The following is a 6989-nucleotide window of genomic DNA, read 5'->3' as shown; positions in this document are numbered from 1 at the left end:
TAACTAAACTATTTAAAAGGTATGTATGTAATAAATTTTAATTGTGTTATTTTTGTAATGAATTTTAATTGTGTTGTTTTTATAATAAATTTTTATTCTTGTAATTCAAACTTTAAACTATTGAATGTATTCTTAATGTAGAAGCTATTTGTGAGCATTTTGCATAATATACTGTTTTTTAACTATTACATTTTTAACTATTACATTTTTAACCCCATTATTATCATCAAATTATTAAAATGTATACTCTAGGGATAATTTTTAGCCTATTATTTATTATATCATGTGTTAACCCCATCTTTAAATTAATTGTTATTAGACTTATTTTTAAACTTATTTTTAAACTTATTTTTGAAAAAAACGTAGTTTTGAATTAAATTGTTTTTCTGATGCCCATCATTAGGGGTAGGAGTTGGGATTCGGGTAGGTAGGGGTTAGGGTTAGGGAATGGGGTTAGGGTTAGGGATAAGGGTTGGGGATTAGGGTTAGGGAAAGGGATTGGGGTTAGGGTTAGGAATAAGGGTTAGGGTTAGGGAATGGGGTTAGGGTTAGGGATAAGGGTTGGGAATTAGGGTTGGGGAAAGGGATTGGGGTTAGGGTTAGGAAATGGGGTTAGGGTTAGGGATAAGGGTTGGGGATTAGGTTTGGGGAAAGGGATTGGGGTTAGGGTTAGGGTTAGGAATAGGGGTTAGGGTTAGGGAATGGGGTTAGGGTTAGGGATAAGGGTTGGGGATTGGGTTTGGGGAAAGGGATTGGGGTTAGGGTTAGGATTAGGAATAGGGGTTAGGGTTAGGGAATGGGGTTAGGGTAAGGGATAAGGGTTGGGAATTAGGGTTGGGGAAAGGGATTGGGGTTAGGGTTAGGAATAGGGGTTAGGGTTACGGGATGGGGTAAGGGATAAGAGTTGGGGATTAGGGTTGGGGAAAGGGATTGGGGTTAGGGTTAGGAAATGGGGTTAGGGTTAGGGATAAGGGTTGGGGATAAGGGTTGGGGAAAGGGATTGGGGTTAGGATTGGGGAAGGGGATTGCGGTTAGGAATAAGGGTTGGGGTTAAGGTTAGGATTAGGGTTGGGGAAGGGGTAGGGGTTAAGGGCTGGGGTTTGGATGGGGGCCTAGGTGGTTAGGGATTGGGGTTATGATTTGGGGTTCCGGGTTTGGGATTCAACTTGGGTACACCAATCTAGGCATTAAGGCCCCGTGGGCTTTTGGTGCCCAATAGACGTATCCATTTTCTTTCTATCTTTTTCCGTTCAGCATCAGTCCAACTGGAGTTACTCTGAATCCCCGCTACCCTTAGGCGGTCCGATCCATGTGCCAAAAAATGTCTAACCAAGGGCGTGTGGCTTTCTTTCTTGTTTCTAATATTGTATTTGTGTTGCGTTAGTCTTGTTGATATGGAATTTTTGGTTTCGCCAATGTACCTTTTGTCGCATTGGGAACAGAAAATTAAATAAACACAATTGGAAGTTTGTGGTCTGAAAGTTTGTGAAATTTTGAAAATGGTCTTGTTACATGTGTTTTGTATATATTGTAACTTGAGAAAGGAATCTGCTAAGACCCTGGTTTTATTGGGTGGTTGTATCGATTGGAGTTTCGCTCTTACCAGGTAATCTCTCAGATTCTTATTTCTCCTATAAGCCGAGATCACCTGATGGGTCTTCAGTAACCCCTGCTGTTCTATTATGGAGCGATAGTTATTCTTGAGTTTATTGTTCAACATGGCACTTGACGATGAGAACGTAGTGATTAATGGAATAAACTCCTTAAGAGTTTTTGGTTTCTGGTTTTGAAAGTTTTTGAGGCAATGTCTCAAGAACGTTCTGGAGTAAGCCCTGTTTCTAAGTGCCCCAAAGAGGGTTTTGACTGCGGCTCTGAAATCCGACTCCTGAGTACAAATCCTCTTGAATCTGAGCAATTGTGACTTAACCAGTCCCCTGTAAGTGTGTTTTGGATGCCAACTGGTTTTAAAGAGCAATGAGTGTGTGTCTGTTTCCTTAAAATAAACTTTGATGTCCAGTGTTTGTGTATCCTGGAAGTGGTTTCCTTTGTAAACCGTCGTGTCTAAAAAGTCCACTGATTGTTGGTCAAATTTGTGTTTTAATCGAATGGAGGGATCGTAAGTGTCCAGTATGTTTATGAAATGTATAAATTCCGAATGCGAATGTGTCCAAATTCCAAATATGTCATCCAAGTACCTTAAATATAAGAAAGGCTTTTTCTGGCATTTGCCTAGTGCATTTTCCTCCCAATCCGCCATGAATATATTAGCATATGCTGGGGCAAACTTTTTCCCCATGGCCACCCCTTTAATTTGGAGATAATATTTGTTATCAAATTCAAAGTCGTTTCTCGTTAAATTAATTTCTAAGAGTTTTAGTAGTTCCTGATCCGGTCGGTCTTGTTGGGGGTATAGCCTGAAAACTTTTTTAACTGCTTTTAATCCTGCCTCTGTATCAATGTTGGTGTACAAACTGTCTATATCAATTGTAAAAAATGATGAATTTTGTGGAATTTTAAAATTTTTAACCTTACTGATGAAATGATATGTGTCTTTTACATATGAAGGATGTTTTACTGAAAGGGGATTAAGAAAAAAATCTATATACTCCGCTGTCTGATAAGTTTCACTCCCACAGTCGGAGACAATGGGTCTCCCTGGAGGTATTTTGAATGGTACTGTCCACTTTTCGGGGTCTTTGTGGATCTTAGGTAGGATGTAGAATCTCCTGGTTCTGGGTTCTAATTCCCCCTTTAAATATTGTGTTTGTTTGTAATTGATGAAACCCTTTCCATACAACTGATTAATAATTTGGTGTACCATTGGCACCGTATTTAGGTAAATTGGTGCATTTAATTTCCTATAATACGTGGTGTCATCCAGTTGACGTCTGGCTTCCAATACATATTGATCCCTGTTTAGGATAACGACTGTGCTCCCCTTATCTGCTGGCTTAATGACTATGTGTTTGTTTTCCTTCAATTCTCTAAGTGCTTGTAATTCCCCCTGGGATAAATTCTGTTTTTCTCCCTTTATCTGAAAATGTTTCCGAAAGTCCTTGTTATCTTGTCCAATTAAAAGATTAATTTCCGGTGGTAATTTGTGTGGTGGGGGTGTCCAAACAGAAGCTGGTGTGAATCGCGGTGGTTCTTGTTTTTTGTCCCTTTCAAAGTAAGCAGCCAATTTCACCCTCCTATGATAATTTTGGATATCCAATAATAACTCTGTCTTTCGTGTTCTATGGGGTCCTATTGTTGGGACAAAAGACAATCCCCGGTTCAAAAGACCCTGTTGGGCATTTGAGAGGCTAACCTTATCCGCTACCACTAGAACATTCTGGAACTGTGAGGGCTTGGACCCCCTGTTCCCCTCCTCCGAGAGGCTTACGGGGCCTTCAAGTTTAAAAAGGAGGTCCAGTGTGTGAACATGCTTCTCGCTGTCTCCCTAGTCCAATGAATGGTATCAGACTCCACCCGGAAGTCTGCACTACCTAACGGTGGGATGAATGGGTAGTTGCGTTTGATGTGAGCATTTAGTGTGTGCAAAGTGGTCCGTTCCGCAAGGGACAACCGGGGAGAAAAGTTGATAATCGGGATCCAAATCTCTGCATATGGGAACACCTTTTTGGCAGCTCTAACTGCTCCCTGCATTTGTTTGATGGCCGTTTCTTTGGCTTTCTGTTCCCTACAGTTCAAGCCAAAGGAGAGAACAACTTTCTCCACCACTGCTTGGCTAGTAGATTTTGCCATTAACGCTTGAGCATGACGGAAGTTGGCCCCCGGATAGCTATCCACCTGCAGATCCGGAAACTGATATCCCGGAATCCTGGCAAGATTGGAGTCCCCCAGGATAAGCCACTTCCGCCGGACACTCAAGCCCCAATCGATCATCTTCCGATCCGTTCTGACATGTCTTGTCACTCTGGACCATTGTGGTTTTGGGGTGGAGGTGCTGATCTCCCTGGAGATGTCATCCGAAGAAACCATGCCCCCTTCCTGGGTTTCCAAGGTGACCTGTGCCCCCTGAGATGACTGTTGCCCAACATGGCTATGACCCGCTATTGGTGTCAACAACTCACTGTCGCCCAACTGCTCTCCTATATCCTCATCCATCAACCAGCTGGTCTGGGACCTTGGTGGTTCCTGTCTACCTGCTACAACTGGTGGATCCGGTGACTGGTCCTCTATCTGCAAGAGGACATCCTCCTCCGGGATTATACAGCCCCGGCGGGCCCCCTGTCTGCGTGTCTCTCTCTGTTCCAGAGGTTGCACCCCTGCCTGTCCCCCCTGTGGGGATGGTGAGGTAGGTCGTGCATGTACCATCACCCGCTCTGTCATTGTGACCCCCGTGCGGTGCGTCCCCATTTGGTGTGGTGTCCTTGTTGGTGTGTCATGTGGTGTGGGTATGTGTTCCTGTGTCTCCCCTGCTGTTATCTGGTTGTCATCCCCGAGCGTTTCTCGTGGCACCACCCTGTCTTTTTGTGTGCGCTCCTCTGTGTCCTTCTGGGCCCTGGACAGAAGCAGTGCCTCCACATGGTCCAGAACCTCCTGGGTGATGCGAGGCAGGTTCCTACGAGCCCAACGTGTAGCCACTTCGAACGCATCTTTCCAATCCTGGCCAAGATCATGCTCTATGTCCTCCAACAGACTCGCCAGACCGGCCATGTAATGCTCTTCCAAGATCAGCAAAGTGTTGTAGCCCCAATTCTTTGCATTCCCCAGGATCAAATCTAATGTTTTGGTCGTTGGGGAAGCCGGTTTAATCATTGCCCCCAACATGTCAACCATACGGGATATCATGCGTGGCTGTGCTTTCCCTGGTTTGGGGGCCACATTTTGCAAGTGGTGAACCATCTTGATCACCCCGTGCAGTTTGCGCACAAGCTTCCCAAATGTTGGGTCCGTGGGCTGTTGCCTAACTGGGTTAATCCCTCTGGGTTGCCACTGTGTAACCCCAGGGGTGAATCTCACAGACCTCCCACGGGCCACCGATGCATATGAGCGAGATTGTGGTCCAAGGTAACGGTTGAAACCTAAGGGAGGCGCTGGCTGGTTAGGGATAGGGGAATGTCTCCGGCCCCGAACAGTGCCGGCAGGTGCACGGTCCATCCCACGGTTCCCCCCGCCACCTCGACTCTGGTCACGTTGATGGGAGAGTTGGCGTCGTCTCCCATAACGCACCACGGTCCATCCCTGGGCCTCATCATTCCACCCCATGGTGGTTTTGGAGTCGCCTTTGTTATGTTAATGTATTGTTATGTGTGCTAAATACTATCTATTAAAAAAGATATGTATGAAAATATAAGCCGAATTCAATTAAAAAAGGAAAGAAAAGAAAAAAAAGAAAAAAAGATGTTTTTGTTGTTGTTTTTTAGAAAGAAATTGTTTTTGATTTTTGGAAAAAAAACCCAATTGTTAGTGTGCCCACCGGCAACGTTTCGACCTCAAGAGGTCTTCTTCAGGCCTAGGCACACTGCAATAAAAGAAAAAGGCTTCTGTGACTTCGCTCCGCAATGTGTCTCCCTCAATGGTTCGAGCGAGAATGAGCTGACTAATGCTGTTCGCTGTTTTAGAAACTGTTTTCCCAAAAAGAAAATGAACTCAACTGATAATTGTTTTTAACGCCTTTCACTAATTTGTATGAATTGAAATGTATGAATTGAAAGAAATTAACTAAACTATTTAAAAGGTATGTATGTAATAAATTTTAATTGTGTTATTTTTGTAATGAATTTTAATTGTGTTGTTTTTATAATAAATTTTTATTCTTGTAATTCAAACTTTAAACTATTGAATGTATTCTTAATGTAGAAGCTATTTGTGAGCATTTTGCATAATATACTGTTTTTTAACTATTACATTTTTAACTATTACATTTTTAACCCCATTATTATCATCAAATTATTAAAATGTATACTCTAGGGATAATTTTTAGCCTATTATTTATTATATCATGTGTTAACCCCATCTTTAAATTAATTGTTATTAGACTTATTTTTAAACTTATTTTTAAACTTATTTTTGAAAAAAACGTAGTTTTGAATTAAATTGTTTTTCTGATGCCCATCATTAGGGGTAGGAGTTGGGATTCGGGTAGGTAGGGGTTAGGGTTAGGGAATGGGGTTAGGGTTAGGGATAAGGGTTGGGGATTAGGGTTAGGGAAAGGGATTGGGGTTAGGGTTAGGAATAAGGGTTAGGGTTAGGGAATGGGGTTAGGGTTAGGGATAAGGGTTGGGAATTAGGGTTGGGGAAAGGGATTGGGGTTAGGGTTAGGAAATGGGGTTAAGGTTAGGGATAAGGGTTGGGGATTAGGTTTGGGGAAAGGGATTGGGGTTAGGGTTAGGGTTAGGAATAGGGGTTAGGGTTAGGGAATGGGGTTAGGGTTAGGGATAAGGGTTGGGGATTGGGTTTGGGGAAAGGGATTGGGGTTAGGGTTAGGATTAGGAATAGGGGTTAGGGTTAGGGAATGGGGTTAGGGTAAGGGATAAGGGTTGGGAATTAGGGTTGGGGAAAGGGATTGGGGTTAGGGTTAGGAATAGGGGTTAGGGTTACGGGATGGGGTAAGGGATAAGAGTTGGGGATTAGGGTTGGGGAAAGGGATTGGGGTTAGGGTTAGGAAATGGGGTTAGGGTTAGGGATAAGGGTTGGGGATAAGGGTTGGGGAAAGGGATTGGGGTTAGGATTGGGGAAGGGGATTGGGGTTAGGAATAAGGGTTGGGGTTAAGGTTAGGATTAGGGTTGGGGTAGGGGTAGGGGTTAAGGGCTGGGGTTTGGATGGGGGCCTAGGTGGTTAGGGATTGGGGTTATGATTTGGGGTTCCGGGTTTGGGATTCAACTTGGGTACACCAATCTAGGCATTAAGGCCCCGTGGGCTTTTGGTGCCCAATAGACGTATCCATTTTCTTTCTATCTTTTTCCGTTCAGCATCAGTCCAACTAGAGTTACTCTGAATCCCCGCTACCCTTAGGCGGTCCGATCCATGTGCCAAAAAT

This window comes from Archocentrus centrarchus, chromosome 14 (genome assembly GCF_007364275.1).
Source record: "Archocentrus centrarchus isolate MPI-CPG fArcCen1 chromosome 14, fArcCen1, whole genome shotgun sequence".
Lineage (NCBI taxonomy): Eukaryota > Metazoa > Chordata > Actinopteri > Cichliformes > Cichlidae > Archocentrus > Archocentrus centrarchus.
This window is presented reverse-complemented; position numbering follows the sequence as displayed.